The 18,663-nt window shown below is 38.6% G+C and overlaps 1 long non-coding RNA gene across 7 annotated transcripts; it reads right to left on the reverse strand.

Moving 5' to 3' along the window:
• Positions 1-2,083: 2,083 nt before the first annotated feature.
• Positions 2,084-4,612, reverse strand: LOC108816996 (uncharacterized). Of its 7 annotated transcripts, none has more exons than XR_008940986.1 (5): positions 4,137-4,612; positions 3,712-3,793; positions 3,275-3,555; positions 2,318-3,183; positions 2,084-2,242 (listed from the first exon to the last, which is right to left on the reverse strand). It is a non-coding gene; the product is annotated as an uncharacterized LOC108816996 (long non-coding RNA). The 7 variants fall into 7 exon arrangements; XR_008940987.1 differs by having other exon boundaries at positions 2,318-3,555; positions 3,712-3,761; positions 4,137-4,242; positions 4,368-4,607; XR_008940980.1 differs by having other exon boundaries at positions 2,318-3,555; positions 4,137-4,242; positions 4,368-4,606.
• Positions 4,613-18,663: the final 14,051 nt, after the last annotated feature.

An 18,663-nucleotide genomic window follows, 5' to 3' on the forward strand; every position in this document is an offset into this window, starting at 1 on the left:
TAAATGCCTATTGATAAATATGTATATCAGAAATAAAATGATTAATTTTATTTCTTTTTCTAAAAGAAAGCAATGTTGAACTGTGCATATGCGTAATTTGATTTCAAAGAAAAGGTAATTACATATAAAATGACTTTTAATTGTAGAGAAATTTGGGTATCTAACATTCAGTTTATCCTAAATAAGTTCTTTGATAAACACTATGCTCATAGGGAGCTGTCCAAAATTTTGGACATAATTACCTTTATTTAGATAAAATTAACACTATTTTTTAGTTTTGTAAATTTTATTATATAAATATATATTACGTGGCAAAATAATAGTCAAAATAAACTCTCAATTACATCAAGAAAACATATATGTTTTTTCTCCCTTATGCATAAACTTGTTGATTTGCAATACTCGATATTCTTTAACGGTTGTTCACCACTTACGTGTGTAACTTATTACTTACCTAACCATCATAACTATTATGTGTGCAACCTATTACTTACCTAACCAGTATGATAAAAAATTAAGTTTATGATTAGATATATCTATATATATTAATAGATGTACATATTTATCATAATTGGTGGCATCCTTAATATTATTAATGACATCGGCTACTAAGACACCCTTTCCCTTGTTTATTCTCATTTGTGATCATTTTGTTACAACTTACATGTGATAACAAAATATTTTTTTTGAAAAAGGATAACAAAATATTTATCATAACGATTTTCTCAAATAGCCCTTATAGTCATTATACCCATACTTTGGTTACTCACACCAAAAGAGACTTGCGATATCAGTGCCCTGTTGAATTCAACTAGTTTCATAGCCCCCGCGCAGGCGCGGAGCCGGGTACATTGTCGACACGTAAGATATTTTTATGTACGTGATTTTGTTATTTGAATAGGTTGTTGAATATTTACGGGATTTAGTATTATTATTATTTCTGGAATTGTAAGCAATGAGAAAATTAATTCCGAATTTGAAACTTGGAAAGTGTTTTTTTATTATTAGCTTGTATCGGCTCATAAATTACTTGTTCGATACACTGGGCAACTTATATTTGTACGAAGCCAATGATCAATGCAAAGAAAATGAAATTTATGGCCGCAGCTGAGGATTGAAATATTGGTTACGTCGGTGTAGTTCCCAAAGCAGATGGAGCATAGATGGTTTTCCTCTTCAGTTGTCGGGTGTCTACCAGTTCCTTCTAGATCTGTGATGATCAGATCTACGTCAAGTCTTGCGGTTGCATTTAGATTGTAGTCTGTGATGGTCAAAGTAACTTCAAGATCTTGAGGTATTATATTATTGTTTTCTCTAGTAACCTCGTCACATATTGGCAAGTCTCTTCAATTAGGAACTTTGAGTCGGGGTGATGAATATCATGGTATGATAACGTGAAATCCAATAACTCAGGAACCAAATCATTGTAAGTACTTCTATTGTCAAAAATTCTTGGTACCTGGAAATCGATGACTGATTGTTGTGTGTTCAGTCTGTGTATATAGATTTGGAGGAATTGTCCTCGATTAGCTCCTAACGATCTTATTTGATGTGAGAGTCGATGAGTAAGTAGTGGATTGTTCTTCATGTTGTGTCTGTTGTGAAAAATTATCACAATATATATTTGTTTTATAGGTGATTATTAATTGATTTTTTTTGCCTATTTATTTTTACGTTTATTTATATATTGTAATTATTAGTGAAACTTCTAAAAATTAAACTTCTAATTTGGGAAATCTATTACAATAAAATGTTACGTTTCTTAAATGCATTATATGGTAGAAATGTTTTGTGAGGTAACTTAAATTTTCTTGGATAAAGTGTAGAGTATTTAATAAACGGTTTTGAATTAATTGGTAATGTTTAGGTTGAATTTTTATTTTCTCGTATATGATATATATTATGTATTTCTGTTTTGAAATAATTTTTTAAATTTATTTGTGGTGTAACTTAAAGATGGGATAAATTGTTTTAAAATGAAAATCAAATCTGTATAGTAATATAAATATTTATTGGTTTGGTTAATTTTTTGATATATTAACCATCGAATTTAAACTGTTTAATTGGTCTATTAGCAAACATGGGTCTAAAGAGGTGGGCTCAGATTAAGTTGGGTTTAAAAAGTTGTGTTATGTTTTGTCGGTGAAAATATTTTTTGAACAATTGAACTAGAAAAAATAAAACGTCCGGCCAACTTCGTTTCCTCTGTCCTCGTGTGTACGTCTCCTCCGCGATACCTGCACTGATTATTACATAAGTTTATTGAGTTTGGTGATGGGGGGTTGCTCTAGACCGCTATTGTTAGGTGAGAACTTACTTCAGCTATGGTTGGTCCGCATCGACACGGAGTCATTGATTCTCCGAGGGTTCGTAGTTGTCAGAATCTGCAACAAAAATGGTTTTTAATTTATTTGTTTATAATTTATGATAATTAAATCATCTATCCTGATTCTTATCTTATTTAAGATAAGAAATAAAGACTTGTCTGTCTTATAGGAAAGATAATCAGAATCTATGTTATCCTGTGTGCTTTTGCACATGAAACAATGTAATAAAGAGAAGATGTTTTAGGTAAAAAGATTACACTTGATTTATTTATCTAGTTCCACGTATTGCATTTGTATGAAACAACAATGTGGCTAAAAAGAAAGAGAAGATTATGTGTAGCAGAGAGGGATGAAGACATAAAGTTTCGTTAAACAAAATATATGAACTTCGTATCCGAACTTATGTATCAGCTAATCCACCAAAGTAAAGACAGTTGTATATATCCTCTATGGAGGCTCTGTGGTGACCATAGTTCTCTTTTTCATGTTCCTCTTGAGGGTGTCGTGTTCTTCATCCCAAAAAATAAAAAATACAATGCTTTGAAATTTGTGAAATACTTGGTTGGTGATGGTTGTTATCGAAAGCAACAACCGGTTTAGAAAACAATAGATTAATTAGCAATGGCTACAGCTTTTTAATCAATAGATCACAAAGCGTCAATGAAGGAGACTGGAACCAATGCTCTGTAAGAGAGAGATAGAACTAACGAAAACTGGAGACCTTCTTCTCCTAGACCCACCTTACTGTCTGTTTAGGGTATCAGAAACTTATAAAATATTTTTCTGCATCTTATATCCCGATTAAAGTGAAGAATGGCATCATAGTTTTTTTTATAGCGACATATATAAACATCATCTGCATAAAAAAAGGTAAACATGTCAAGAGAGAAGCTAAATAGCTAACTCTAAGGCAAGATTCAACATAAAAAAAATACTTTGATATAAACCTTCTTGAAATAATCAGTCTGAAGTCATCAGTCTTGACAAAGATCATATCCTAACCAAGGGAGAAAAAACAAAAGTAGGATTCAATCCTTACCAGGGAAATTATAACCAAAACTGGGATAGGATACAAAACTGATATGACAGAAATATGGAAGCTAGCTCCAAATAGCCACATACATTGCTGACGCTCCCACGACGTCTATCACCCCAGTGACGCAACAACCACTACCAGCATCACAAAATAGGCCACCATGCCAGTTCTTGTTAACCCCCAAGGCATTTCCTGTAAGTTTTTTTCCATATCACCAATGATTTACTCTCAGGTTAGTGCAGCTTATGACAACTTTGGAAACACAACCCAATAGATGGAAGCATAATTTTGCTAAGACCAAAGTTATAAAGAAGACTTGTATAATATTGATGTTTGAGAAAAATAAACCTTTCATCAGCCTTAGTACCCATTTTTGCAGCTCCTCTTTAGCCATGCTTCTACAATCACACAATCACATCCAATTGTCTCTCTGAGACAGATCAACACTTATTGATAAACCATTGCAGATGATCTCACTTATACTAAGATTTTGAAATAGTGTTACCGATTAATCAACCAAAATAAACATATTCACAACCTATTCCCCATCTAAATTTCTCAAACATTCAACTGTGGCCTTAATATCACAGCTTAGATATGCAAGACTCAACATATGTATGCTGCTAATAAATGTTAAGAGACTTTCTATCATGATTAGATTATCTCCTTAAGAGGACTAAAACTTGATAAACAAAATTTGGGGATTCAAACCAAGATAAAAGGGGAACAAAATACAGAAACAAAAAAATGAGAGAGATCTGAAGTTTTCATACCTCAAACAACGTATGCAATCGCAAATAAACCTTGGATCCGTTTCGGTCAAAAATCTCCGGTGTATATCAAAACGGAGAAATCTCAGTCAAAAACGTTTTGAAAGTCCTATAAATAAGTAAGAAACAATCATCACAAGTTCATCAAGGAGGAGAATGGTGATGCCCATGAACTCTCCATTCTTGCTAATGTTCCTGGAATCCAAAAATCGTATGAGTCGACAAACAACTGACTGGGCGGATCTTCCGAGGCGGAGGGAGTTGTGTTAATGAACACCATAACTGCAGAAGAAAGGAAGAGGAAGAGGAAGAGGAAGAGGAAGAGGAAGAGGGATCAGAGCGATCAGAAAAAAAAAATTTAATCGACAAACTCTAAGGTATTAGCCGTCGGGAAGATCTGATCAGCGATGGGCCAGAATACACAAAATTAAAAAGACAGAACACACAAAGTGAAACACATGTTAAAAGCCCAAACAAAAAAGACAGCCATTTTTAAAAAAGAACACGTGGCACTCTGGTGGGAGTGATACTCCGCCATTATATTATAGATTTGTATACGTGTTTCCTCATTTCGTTATCTTATACAACATCACACACATCATAGACCACCAGTCCTTACTGGTATATTATCCATGATTGTCAAATTTTGATAGGGATAATTGTAGGGGACCTGAGAGGAAACTAACTCAGCGGCCAATTTACCTTCGAAATGACAATCAAATCGACCCTAACCACAGTAAATTCCATAAAAGTGTCCATTTTAACAAGCCAAAGAAATTAAAAAGATAAGTTTTCGAGTATATAATATCAAAATATATATATGTTTTCTGAATGATGCCAACGCAACGTTTGACATCCACCGAGCGCTTAGATGCTTACCTTCAACATGCTGGTAATATGAAACGCTGTAAGTTGCATTTAGAAGCTGGGTTAATTAATTGCTTGTCTTGGCGGATCCTTTATTCAGTGGCTTCTCTACTGTTTTTTTGTCCACTGATTTTGTTTTGTTTTATTTGCGCTTTTGTGTTAAGTGATGACTTGGATTAGTATTCTTTCCTCTCGATATCTCCACAAAAGTGATTTAAAAAAAAAAAACTTGGTTGTCTAAACTATTAGCAGCAAGAGTGGTACATGCTTTTGTCATTGATCACGCTGATATATAAATTCTAAAGTGTGTTCTTCTGATTTTCTTGCATTAGACAAGTGAATGGAATATAATAAATACGGGAAAATCTAATGTGGTTTGCCCATCTGTTCATCCTAAGGTAATTAGATTTTTAATTTCTCTCATAATTTAGCAGTCTTTCCTGCAATTGCCCAAAAGTCTACAGTCCAAATTGTTCACATGTTTGTGTACAAACTGTAAATGTTATTGTTTATTGTTCTATTCATCGTTTTCATTTTGTTTTTGTTTTTTTCGTTGGATGTAGTACGACTGGATTACGTACATTAAAATTGAAGTTGATAATATGACATTTCATCTCCACAAGGTGTTCATCAATGACTCAGCTTTTGTCTATCATTTTCATAATATTTCTTGTTTCACTCACATATTTGTGTATCTCTCAGCTTTCCTCTGATGTTAAAGAGCAGGAAACTTTAGAAGTTGATAACACAGCAGGGGACAGGGGGCATGATCTTTTTCTACTGTGATTCCCCAGACCTCCAAGGCTTTTATCTGTAGTAGAAGAGAGTGATAGGAAAAAATACCATGAAATGAGGATGACAAAGACGATGAACATGCATGATCTCACAACGTCAGAACCATGACTTTCTCTAGGTATATTTGGAATAAACTATATCCTATAAATTTTTTATATATGTCAGGTTGAAATTTGAAACTTGTAACATATTATATATTATGTTCATGACTAAACGAATTAGAATTTTGGTTTATAGAGTCCAGTTGAGTCTGTTTTAAGTTGTTGACAAAGAAAAGGGGAAAAGCTCAGTTTCGTCGTCTCCGACTCGCGTTCTCAATCAAAGAGAAGAGTTTTTCCTTGCCGTCGATACCTTCCGCCTCTGAGATTCTTGGTTCGTCGGAGAGCTTAATCTTGTCTTCACATCTCTTCGTCGTCCTCCTTCCGCCTCTGAGATTCTTGGTTGCTTACGACCCTTGGAAGTAGCACTATCGTCGGATTTCTGATCAGTGTCCATTAAAACAGGACATTTGCCTCGTCGTCGACGCTGAACAGAGGCTGTGCTGTCAATGGTGATATCATCTGACCTCTGTATTGCTTCACTTCCACATATATTACTATCTTGATGACCTTTAATTGACGTTGTAGCTGAGTCCGAAGACACTTCAGGAAGAGGAAATGGATTACGTGCAGCATGATCCCTTCTGGCAGCAAGTATCTCATGTGAGGAAACAGCCAGCTCTCGCTGTAAATATTGGTTATTTAAGAAAATAATAGTTTGTTTAACTTTTAAATTCGATTATATAATAGTGACAAAGAGTAAAACATTAATATGTTGAACCTTTGTCATTAGGCTACACTGGACATTAGTGTACATTAAGGAGGACATGTTTAACCAAGCAAAAAATGAGTCAAACATATCTAAATTAACAATTTAATTCCCATAGGTATTTTGAACTTAAATAATTTTTTAATTAACTGTGTGTCAAGCATTTCTAAAGTAATATCTAGAATAACAAATATTTTTAATATATAAAATATATGCATTTAAATTCATTAATAAAATAAATTTAGTATAATAGATATTTCAAAAATATATAAATTATATAATATATATATATACATATATATATTTATTTATATGATATAAACCAAAAAAAATAGGGATAGAAAGTTGGGTCAGACCCTACAAAAGGATCCAGACTTTTATTAATATAAAAATATTACAAATATTAAAGATAATAAGCTTATAATCCAAATAAACAAAGGAAAAATCCGTTGTCTATCTATTAGCATTATTCAAGTACTGAAAATGAAGAAAACAACGAGAAATTATTTAGTAGTAGAGGTTCTCGCTGCTGTTGAAAGGGCCAGGTTCAGGTGCTTGTATACTTCAAGTTGTGGCCAACCTAGTGAAGTCAATCGGAGTTTTTGTACCACCGACTGTGGTTGTAGCTTTGATTTTGTCCTTGGAGATTACCTCACCCGAAAAGTCATAACCTGCCACTCCGGCACCCTTGAGGTTGTACAATTCGAACTTTGTGGGTGTGCCGGAGATCAGTTTAATACGACCATACGAGGCTTCAGGTACATTCTTTTTTCCATAGTAGTTTGTAGTCCAATACCACGTGAAGGTGACTGCTGCCCCGTCGCGCAATCCGTCCGGAATATCAAGCCGGACCATCTCGCCCTTCGGAGCATATACGGGGTGAGTGAGCGTACCAGTGAAGACAGCGCCGTGAAAGTGGTGCACACCCTTGGCTTTGCCTCCGAAGACTTCTCCCTTGGACCTGCCCTTTGAGGACTCGGCGATGAGTACATGTCCTCTTTGTTTATCCAGCTTCTGGGTGATTTTGACCTCAGGCCTTTTGGGCTCGTGATGGTAGATCTCAATCAATTTGTCCGTCAACGACTCGGCCATGGTGTGTATAAGGGCGACTGTGGTGGGTTCGGCAATGTCTTTGAAGAGAATGATATCGCGAACGGAGCTCTCGAGGAAGTTGCCGAGGGACTGCCAATGTCTCGTCCAATCCCTCTCGTTGTATGCGATACCCGCTCGTTCTAGAGAGTACACGGTTCCGACTAGTGGGATATATTCCACTACGGAGTAGGCGACATCTTCGAGTTGGGTGAACCACTGAGACATGATGGCTTATATCTGTTGATAGGCGGTAAATGGATGATGTGGGAAAACTTCTACGCAAGGGGTGTCCTTTTAAAGGCCAAGAAGGTGATGAGCTGGCTAAGGCTTTTGCAATATAAAAGGAAGCACGTTTTTTACATTTCTCCATCTTTTCACGAATGGGTTATAACTATTAACTAACATAATCTCAAAACTGTGGCAGCTGTGACGCCAGCTGGAATTTTATTAGTTACAGCACGTTTTATACGTTTCTTGGATGCCTTCAATGAAAATACCCATCCATACATACTTTAATAGTATAATTTACTTGCTAAATATGTATGTTAGAAATAAAAAGGTCATAAATGCCTATTGATAAATATGTATATCAGAAATAAAATGATTAATTTTATTTCTTTTTCTAAAAGAAAGCAATGTTGAACTGTGCATATGCGTAATTTGATTTCAAAGAAAAGGTAATTACATATAAAATGACTTTTAATTGTAGAGAAATTTGGGTATCTAACATTCAGTTTATCCTAAATAAGTTCTTTGATAAACACTATGCTCATAGGGAGCTGTCCAAAATTTTGGACATAATTACCTTTATTTAGATAAAATTAACACTATTTTTTAGTTTTGTAAATTTTTATTATATAAATATATATTACGTGGCAAAATAATAGTCAAAATAAACTCTCAATTACATCAAGAAAACATATATGTTTTTTCTCCCTTATGCATAAACTTGTTGATTTGCAATACTCGATATTCTTTAACGGTTGTTCACCACTTACGTGTGTAACTTATTACTTACCTAACCATCATAACTATTATGTGTGCAACCTATTACTTACCTAACCAGTATGATAAAAAATTAAGTTTATGATTAGATATATCTATATATTAATAGATGTACATATTTATCATAATTGGTGGCATCCTTAATATTATTAATGACATCGGCTACTAAGACACCCTTTCCCTTGTTTATTCTCATTTGTGATCATTTTGTTACAACTTACATGTGATAACAAAATATTTTTTTGAAAAAGGATAACAAAATATTTATCATAACGATTTTCTCAAATAGCCCTTATAGTCATTATACCCATACTTTGGTTACTCACACCAAAAGAGACTTGCGATATCAGTGCCCTGTTGAATTCAATTTGTATACGTGTTTCCTCATTTCGTTATCTTATACAACATCACACACATCATAGACCACCAGTCCTTACTGGTATATTATCCATGATTGTCAAATTTTGATAGGGATAATTGTAGGGGACTTGAGAGGAAACTAACTCAGCGGCCAATTTACCTTCGAAATGACAATCAAATCGACCCTAACCACAATAAATTCCATAAAAGTGTCCATTTTAACAAGCCAAAGAAATTAAAAAGATAAGTTTTCGAGTATATAATATCAAAATATATATATGTTTTCTGAATGATGCCAATGCAACGTTTGACATCCACCGAGCGCTTAGATGCTTACCTTCAACACGCTGGTAATATGAAACGCTGTAAGTTGCATTTAGAAGCTGGGTTAATTAATTGCTTGTCTTGGCGGATCCTTTATTCAGTGGCTTCTCTACTGTTTTATTGTCCACTGATTTTGTTTTGTTTTATTTGCGCTTTTGTGTTAAGTGATGACTTGGATTAGTATTCTTTCCTCTCGATATCTCCACAAAAGTGATTTAAAAAAAAAAACTTGGTTGTCTAAACTATTAGCAGCAAGAGTGGTACATGCTTTTGTCATTGATCACGCTGATATATAAATTCTAAAGTGTGTTCTTCTGATTTTCTTGCATTAGACAAGTGAATGGAATATAATAAATACGGGAAAATCTAATGTGGTTTGCCCATCTGTTCATCCTAAGGTAATTAGATTTTTAATTTCTCTCATAATTTAGCAGTCTTTTCTGCAATTGCCCAAAAGTCTACAGTCCAAATTGTTCACATGTTTGTGTACAAACTGTAAATGTTATTGTTTATTGTTCTATTCATCGTTTTCATTTTGTTTTTGTTTTTTTCGTTGGATGTAGTACGACTGGATTACGTACATTAAAATTGAAGTTGATAATATGACATTTCATCTCCACAAGGTGTTCATCAATGACTCAGCTTTTGTCTATCATTTTCATAATATTTCTTGTTTCACTCACATATTTGTATATCTCTCAGCTTTCCTCTGATGTTAAAGAGCAGGAAACTTTAGAAGTTGATAACACAGCAGGGGAGGGGACAGGGGGCATGATCTTTTTCTACTGTGATTCCCCAAACCTCCAAGGCTTTCATCTGTAGTAGAAGAGAGTGATAGGAAAAAATACCATGAAATGAGGATGACAAAGACGATGAACATGCATGATCTCACAACGTCAGAACCATGACTTTCTCTAGGTATATTTGGAATAAACTATATCCTATAAATTTTTTATATATGTCAGGTTGAAATCGAAACTTGTAACATATTATATATCATGTTCATGACTAAACGAATTAGAATTTTGGTTTATAGAATCTAGTTGAGTCTGTTTTAAGTTGTTGACAAAAAAGGAGAAAAGCTCATTTTCGTCGTCTCCGACTCGCGTTCTCAATCAAAGAGAAGAGTTTTTCCTTGCCGTCGATACCTTCCGCCTCTGAGATTCTTGGTTCGTCGGAGAGCTTAATCTTGTCTTCACATCTCTTCGTCATCCTCCTTCTTACTCTTTCGTCTTTGAGAACCACCGCTTACAATCTTGTTATAATCTCCACCGAGAACCATTGAAGTTGTTGAAGCTCGGGAGTAGCTTCTCCTCCCCGATAAAGGACGATCAGGTTCACAATTCTCTTCTTTTGCTCTTCCTTCATCTCGCTTCCCACAATTTGAAGGTTAGGGTTTGAAAGCCCCTTTTCGATTTCGATTTTGCCTTTTTCGTTTTTGTTTATTTGCATGTACTAGAAAGAGATGGCATTGTTTAAAACCTAAATTGATTCAACTTTATGGTTTTGATTGTAGTTTGTGGTTGAGTTGATTGTGAGTTGATTGTAGCTTGTTGTCAAGATGATTTTGAGTTCTATTTTGTTCGGTATCGGCTTTATTAAGGTCTAGAATAACTAATAGACTTTAAAAGGCTAACCAATTTGACATGTGATAGAGCTATATTTTTCATGTTGTTTGGGATCGGGTTTCTTATTTGAATTGAATGGTCGATAATGTGTATACTTGACTTTGTTTGCTTTTAGACGAAAACACATGAGGAAAACACATGTTCTAGTTGATTACATTTTGTTTTGAATTGTGTTTGTATGTAGTTTTGATTCGTCTAATAGACTAGTAAATGTGAGATGGCTATATTTTGTTAAAGGAATGGCTAACGAGTTTTTGATTCCATGTTTATTAGGAATGGCTTACCAGGTTCTGATACACTAAAAATGAATCCTTGCTACTGCCAAGTTAACAGTTGCAATTGTAGTACTTGAGATTCAAATCCAGAAGACCAGTCTACACTCTAGTTCTATAAGCTCCAGAATCAAGCTAAGAAGAAAATATAATTTGGTTGAAATAGGCGATAGTAAACAAGCAAAATAAACACGAGATTGATTCAATTAAACAAGAGCTAGCCTAGAGCATTTCATTGGGTGTTGAATTGGAGCCAAACAATTATTCAAGCGCGATGAAGTGCTTTCTAGAACTCGGATCACTCAGCTGGAACACTCCACTGTCATGGCAGTGATCGCTTTGCAGATCGATCTCACCACCTATCTGTCGTTGGGATGAGGATCGATTGCAAGCTTTAGAGAACATGTCCGATCAGTTCACTTACCACCCTAATATCTACTTTCGCTGATTAGGGATACTAAGCTCATTCAATACATGTCAAGTTATCATCCTAAGCGGTTAACTAGGTGATGAACTAGTGATCTAACATCAAGTGATCAGTTTAATGAAAGCAGTAAGAGCAGTATGAATGAAGAACAGTTATGGATCGCTTATCTATGTTTAGCTCATGTCTCAACACCCTAAAAACCCTAGGCGAGCAAGGCTACTACTCGATCATGATGCAAATAGACAAATACATAAATCCTGAATAAAATTGCATAAGAACAGAGTATGAAACAAAAGGGTTCAGATGATCTTCTCTATGAGAGGATGGGTTTCTTCTCCCTTACAAGTTACAGATCGCAAATCTCAGTGTTCTCTTGTAAAAACTAACGTAAGAAAAAATAGAAAATAGATAGATGGAGTTTTTATATGGAGGCGCCAATCAGAAGAAAAGAGATTAGGGCAACAGGGCTTTAATTCCCGAAATAGGAGTTTCCATATTCGTCTGGAATAATCTCCGGATCACTCCGTCTGCTTGTTCCGCTTGCGAGAGAACAGTCTCAGGACTGTTCTCTTGAGTGTTCTCCGCAGGAATGCTCCAAAAGGACTTCTTTTCATCAGACACCTTCTCTTCTTCCTTCTACTAACTCCAGACCTGTAAAAGGTCAAAAAGGACTAGACTGACACGAATTAGTGACTTGAAACAAATGAAAACATATATACAATGATGTGAAAAACACCATATATCAATTCCCCCAGACTTAGATCCTTGTTTGTCCTCGAACAAGGCAAGTACCAAGAACATGGAGAAAGGTTTGAAAGCGTGGGAACTCGCTTATTCTCAGCAACCATACTCTTACCACAAATCTCTGAACCATACAAGCTGTAGATTAGGACCACACACACTTACTGAGAACCCCCTGATCGCTGTTCGAAGATCGGCTCCTTACTCTACATCTCAACCTGAAAAGGCAACACTTTCGAGACAAAACTCCTTATGTTCAATTAAGATCAGCGTGAGCTTCTTGTCACAGGCTCTACTCAGAGAGAACGGGCTAGGTATAGAACAGGCTAACTTTTATGGTGGAGTTCAAGAGTGTTTAGGGTTTACCAAGAGCGGGTGCAGGATATCGCACAAAATGGTCGTGAGAGGACGGCTCCATTGAGGTCCACAGTCCTTACTCATCTCTGCTAATCGGACTGCTCTCCGATAGATCGATCATAGGACTGCTATGTGTGATTCAACTTCCCCTTCAAAACACTTCACTGAAACCACCATTACCTTCTCAACTTCCCAGTGGCATGCATCATAGATTCTTCCCCTTCTCGTCACCAGTAAATCAAAGCAAAACAAATTTTTTTTTTTTTTATATATATATATACTGAAATACAAAATGCTGGGGTGACGAGCAAGGAGGTAACAAGTGATGTACATGATGCCACTGGTGATTCATTCAGGTCTGTTCTAGCCACTTACTTCTTCGTTGTTCTCTATGGTATTGGAACAGGCACCTCGGTTGTTCTCTTTCGTGCCGGAACAAGCGCTCCGGTTGTTCTGCCTGCTTCCACTGTGTGAGCATTGATGAGTAAGAACTGCGTCGATCCTTTCCTCTCCGACCTTTTTGCACATATCTGCACATAAAGTACTAGAAAAGCAAATGCATGAGGGTGGAATAAAAGGTCAGGGTTCAAGTTAGGAACTAGCTAAAGATGAGCTAGCCACTCAGGAACTGCAAAAGGGATAAAAATTGGATAAGAAGTCCTGAGTGTAGTTCTCATTCTACCCTGATCTAGTGCCCATGACAAGAAGAATTAAAGTCCAGATTAGGTTCAGATAAAGTGGAGTTAAGTCTGCTCAGTGTAACCTGATCGGTATAGAACTTCTTGAGTGTCAAATGAGATAAGTCAGGGTGTTCCAGGTCCGTGTGTGGGTCTTTCATCACTGCTAAGGTCACTGAATAAGAAGGTTAAAGCACGAGGTGGTTAAAGAGCATCACAAAATAAGGTCCTGATTCCCACAATAGTTTTGACTGACTCGATCCTAAAGACTGACTCGATAAAAACATAAAAATGACACAAGGACTGACTCAAAAAGCACACAAGCGAATATAGTACAATCGCTCCCCCAGACTTAGTTTACACCATCCCTGGTTGTGAAAATAAATCAGAGGAAGCTCCAAACAGAAACAAATAACATAAAAAAATAAATAGTTCAGATGGATAAGACAAGGGATAGAAATAGTCCTTCCGGACTCAGTCTGAATCGCCGCTACCGGAGTGACCAGCTGTCCTCCTGTTCCTTGGCAGTCTCTCTGCTCCAGTCGATGTTCCCGCGTGTTCCTTGCCTGGGACAATCGGCGGAACAACCGCTGGAGTGTTCTCCTGGAGTGATCTCGAATTTTCTTGATTTTTCAACCTGCAAGTTAGTTCCTAGAAAGATAAAGACAAAAAGAAAACAATATTTACACTCACCAGTGGGTTGCCTCCCACCAAGCGCTTGTTTTCTGTCACTAGCTTGACTTCAATGAGCCGATTAGGCTTGAGGGGGATCGCTTAAGGGTATCTCTACACCTTCAGCGATTGTTGTGTCAGCAAGATATGGCTTTAGATGCTGACCATTAACAACAAATTCTCCACCTCTTGTGTCCAGCAACACAACAGCTCCGTAAGGGCGAACCTCCTTAATGATGAAAGGTCCGGACCATCTGGACTTAAGCTTTCCAGGGAACAGCTTAACCCGTGAATTGAAGAGTAAGACCTGATCGTTCGGAGCAAAGCTTCTGCTGATGATCCGTTTGTCATGGAACGCCTTGGTCTTTTCATTGTAGATCTTAGAACTCTCATAGGCCAGATGCATGATCTCCTCCAACTCGTGGATCTGAATGGTTCGCCTCTCCTTGGCGGGTTTGATGTCGAAGTTGAGTAGTTTGACAGCCCAAGCGGCCTTGTACTCTAGCTCAACAGGTAGGTGGCACGCCTTGCCATAGACCAGATGATAGGGAGTGGTCCCTAGAGGGGTCTTGTAGGCTGTTCTGTACGCCCAGAGAGCATCGTCAAGCTTAAGGGACCAGTCCTTGCGGGTGGTGTTGACAGTTTTCTGCAGGATGTTCTTGATCTCTCTGTTGGAAACTTCCACTTGACCACTTGTTTGAGGATGATAGGCGGTTGCAACCTTGTGTTTGACACCATTCTTGCTCAGCAATCCTTGGAACAACTTGTTGATAAACTGAGTTCCACCATCGCTTATAACCACTCTAGGCACTCCAAATCTTGGAAAGATGATGGAGGTGAACATCTTGGTTACAACTCGCGCATCATTGGTTGGACTAGCAATCGCTTCTACCCACTTGGAGACATAGTCCACAGCAACTAGGATGTACTCGTTCTTGTGAGAGACTGGGAAGGGTCCCATGAAATCGATCTCCCAGCAATCGAACACTTCAACTTCCAAGATGTAGTTCTGAGGCATCTCGTTTCTCTTGCTTATACTCCCCATCCTTTGGCATGAATTGCATCGAGATATGAAAGCGTGAGCATCTCTGAACATAGTGGGCCACCAGAAACCGGCTTGGAGGATCTTGGAAACTGTCTTGAAGGTGGCAAAGTGACCAGCATAAGAGGAACCATGGCAGTGGTGAAGGATCCCTGGAATATCAGCCTCTGGAACACATCTCCTGAAGATCCCATCCTTGCCTTGCCGATATAGATACGGCTCATCCCAGAAGTAGTGCCTCGCCTCCCTTAGAAATTTCTTCTTCTCATTCCCAGTGAACCTCAAAGGCTCTTTCTCAGCTGCCAAGAAATTGGCAATCTCAGCAAACCATGGAAGGTTCGGGTACTCCTTCTGGATCACTGCAACGAATGCTCCTTCTACGCGGGAACAGTCCTTGATGACAGGTGACGACTGTTCCATGTTGCGCAGACCAATCGCATTGACGTACTCCATCGGTTGTTCCACATCTAGAACTGTCTCATCTGACACTTTCATCCTGGAGAGATGATCTGCTACTCCATTATCAACCCCCTTCTTGTCTCTTATCTCCAGATCAAACTCCTGGAGCAAAAGAATCCATCTTAAGAGCCGCGGTTTAGCATCCTTCTTCGTGAGTAGGTACTTGAGAGCCGCGTGGTCTGTGTGCACAATCATTTTTGATCCAACCAGATAGGATCTGAACTTCTCAAAAGCGAACACGATGGCAAGGAGCTCCTTCTCTGTGGTTGCGTATCGGCACTGAGCTTCATCTAAGGTTCTGCTTGCATAGTAAATCACGTGAAGCTTCTTGTCTTTACGCTGTCCAAGAACTGCTCCCACTGCAAAATCACTTGCATCTGTCATGATCTCAAAAGGGAGATCCCAGTCTGGAGGTTGGACAACTGGTGCACTGACTAGGGCTCTCTTGATCGTGTGGAATGCGGCTAAGCAGTCGCTGTCAAAGGCAAACTGAGCTTCCTTGCAGAGCAACCGAGTGAGTGGTCTCGCGATCTTAGAGAAGTCCTGGATGAACCTCCTGTAGAAACCAGCGTGTCCCAAAAAGCTCCTGATTCCCTTCACTGAAGTTGGTGGTTGCAGACTCATCATGACCTCGATCTTTGCCTTGTCCACCTCAATGCATTTCTCTGATATCTTGTGTCCCAGAACAATCCCATCTCTGACCATGAAGTGGCATTTCTCCCAGTTCAGCACCAGATGCTTCTCATCGCACCGCTTCAGCACCCTGCACAAGTTTGACAAACAGACATGAAAGGAGCTCCCATAGACGCTGAAATCGTCCATGAAAACCTCCATTATGTCTTCGATCAGATCAGTAAAAATCAACATCATGCATCGTTGGAAGGTCGCTGGAGCATTGCACAAGCCGAAGGGCATCCTCCTGTACGCATATGTTCCATAAGGGCACGTGAACGACGTCTTCTCCTGATCATCTGGGTGGATGGGAATCTGAAAGAAACCTCAATAACCATCTAAAAAGCAATAGTAAGGGTGGTTAGCCAATCTCTCAAGCATTTGATCAATAAAAGGAAGTGGGAAGTGATCCTTACGAGTCGCAGCATTCAACTTACGAAAATAAATGCACATGCGATGACCAGTAACTGTTCTAGTGGGGATCAATTCATTCTTTTCATTGGTTATCACAGTGATCCCACCTTTCTTAGGTACTACATGCACATGACTAACCCACTTACTATCAGAGATCGCATAGATCACACTTGCTTCTAGAAGTTTCATTATCTCTTTCTTTACAACATCTTTTAGATTTGGGTTTAACCTGCTCTGATGTTCTACAGAAGTCATCGATTCATCTTCCAGGTGTATTCTATGCATGCACAGATCAGGTGAGATGCCAGGTATGTCAGCTAGAGAATAACCCAAAGCCTTACGATATTTTCTCAGCTCACACAAAAGCAGAGCAGTCTCTGCATTGTTCAGGTCAGCATTCACAATGACAGGATATGTGGAATTGGGTCCAAGAAATGCATACCTGAGTCCCTTGGGAAGGGGTTTGAGCTCTACCTTTGGAGCTTTCAGCTCGCTCCATGAGTCATCGGTCTGAGCTGCCGAAACAGACGGGTTCTGAGGTGCGGTTGTTCCAGTCGCTGTTCTGGACTCACTGTTCTCCCCCAGACTTAGATTCGCCACCATTCTCTCAATACTCCCGGCTGAATCCAGGAATTTGGCATAGGCATCAGCATCGACACTCTCTAAGCTCTGCTCGGATTCAGCTCTGACTAAGGCGAGTTCAAGCGGATCCTCGGTGAGAATCTCCTCTATCATTCCCTCATGCGGCTCTAATGGATCACCATCTTCTTGGACAGTGAAAGTTTGTCCATCCAGCATGTGTTTCTTGAGCATCTGATCCATCTCAAACTTCATCACAATATCTCCAAGGTGGAGATCAATCTTCCCTTGTCGGACATCAATGATAGCTCCAACAGTGCAGAGGAATGGTCTGCCTAGGATCAGGGGATCATTGGAATCTTCCTCAACTTCCAGAACAACGAAATCGGCAGGAACAATTGTGTTTCCGACCAGAACTTGAAGATCTTCTAGGATTCCAACTGGAGACTTCACAGATCGATCAGCAAACACTAGGGACATCCTGGTAGGCTTGAAGTCCGAGTATCCAAGGCGCTTAGCCACAGTATATGGCATGAGGTTTATGCTCGACCCTAGATCGACCAGTGAGCATGAGAAAAGTGTTCTCCCAATCTGAACCGAGAGAACAAATTTTCCCGGATCACCCAACTTCTTGATCCTTCTGTTCTGGAGCACCGCGCTGCACTCCTTAGAGACAATCATGAATTCGCTGTCATCAGATATCTTCCCAGAAATCAATCCCTTGACAAAGCTACGCATGGATGGTATCATCTGGATCGCACTCATCAGAGGGAGCTTGACAGTTAGGTCTTCCAGCATCTTCCTGCACTTCATCTCTTCCTTATCCTTGCGTGTAGCCTTAGCTGGAACAGGGTAAGGCACTTTCGGTACATAGTGACGAGCAGAGGAAGGTGCTGCAGTCGGTGGAACAACCCCAGCGGGTCGCTCTACTTCAGTCGGAACAGTCTCAGTAGGTTGTTCTGCATCTTCCTCATCTGTGGGAACAGCTTTAGATGGCTGATCCGACTCCTTCTGCTTCCCTTTCTCAGCCGATGTGAATCTCCTGGGGTCTAGATCAGGAAGTTGCTTTCCACTCCTCAAACCTACTGCATTGCACTCCTTAGGGTTCTTGTCTGTTTTTTCAGGGAGAGTTCCTTGCTGTCTCTTCACATTCTCAGCAGTCTGAGCAATATGAATATCCATCTGTCTCATATGGCTTGAGACATTGTCATACTTCGCACCCAGGTCATTGAACATATGATTCATCCTGGTGTTGATGTCGTTTGTGACCTGGTTCAGTGCTTTCCCTTGGATCTGCTGTCCTTGGAGCAGTTGGCTCATCATATTGGCGAGGCTCTTCA

Source organism: Raphanus sativus, chromosome 2, assembly GCF_000801105.2.
Source record: "Raphanus sativus cultivar WK10039 chromosome 2, ASM80110v3, whole genome shotgun sequence".
Classification (NCBI taxonomy): domain Eukaryota; kingdom Viridiplantae; phylum Streptophyta; class Magnoliopsida; order Brassicales; family Brassicaceae; genus Raphanus; species Raphanus sativus.